The sequence below is a fragment of the Aplysia californica genome, unplaced genomic scaffold (genome assembly GCF_000002075.1).
Source record: "Aplysia californica isolate F4 #8 unplaced genomic scaffold, AplCal3.0 scaffold00035, whole genome shotgun sequence".
NCBI classification, from domain to species: Eukaryota; Metazoa; Mollusca; class Gastropoda; order Aplysiida; family Aplysiidae; genus Aplysia; species Aplysia californica.
Genome location: NW_004797305.1, coordinates 1,216,524 through 1,217,605, shown reverse-complemented (window position 1 = coordinate 1,217,605; position 1,082 = coordinate 1,216,524).

Here is a 1,082-nt window from a genome sequence, read left to right as displayed (position 1 = left end):
CCCCCACTCACCTCCCCTCTTTGCCTCCTTCTTTGAGGAAGGTAATTGTTGGTAAGATCTAACACCTAGCCTTCTTGGCGAAAAATCTTGGAGGTCCCTGTGCAAGTTGTCTCTTGGTGGTCCAAAATTGATGAGAGTTGGCTTCGGCCGCCACCCGGCTGACCAGGGCAAAATTCAAAATTCAAATTCCTGCCAAACTATAAATGTTTAATATATCCTGCGCACTCATGTACCTTATGCAGTTGCGAACGCTGTAAAACACTTACATAAAAAAAGACTTTCCTGTAAATACATGATAGCAATACCACACGCCCCGCGCGGCAGTGCGAGAACGCGGTTGACTTGCCTGAGCCAGGGGTAACTCCGGGAACACGCTTATTTATAGTATTGATCTTTGCGTCAGTCCCATATATCGCACTTAAATACATGCGGGAGAAGTTGAGGCATTCACTAAAGAAAAACTTTTCCGATATCTTTAGCTACAGCGGAAATATTATCGAAGAAAGAGGATTGGTCGGTAGCGAGACTGAAACCTGCAGAATGGCACCGTGATTTTCCGACTCTCCGTAGTTGGAAGGTGCGAAATCCATCTAAATATTAACCAAATGTCCCCAAACTCGGCAACCAATGAGAGGAAAGATGGATCTAGCCTCCGTGGATTTCCGTGTCTTAAGCGAGCTAAAAACAAGAAAAGTTACAAGGTGGTTTTTTTGAGGCAATTGTTTAAAAAAATGTGTGGTCGATTAACCCACGCAATGCTACTGTATCATCTCAGACAAGCTGAACTTTAATATATTAGAAACTCTTTTGTGAAATTATCCGCAAAACAATTGCATTTTGAAAAAAATAACGTCGACGTCTTTGCTATTTTTCTCGTGGCCTGAAAGCCAGAAAGGGAAACACTGCTGTACACGAGAAACGCTTGCCGTGAGACGTATAAGCTTGCTGCCATCTTGCTGTGACATCACGGCTGCGTTAAAACATATCTGCTGATTGGACAGTTGTTTTGATCAGCCTGAACACTGTACTCATAGATACGGGCGTAATGAAGATTCCTTTCTATTTGCCGTCACCAATAATTG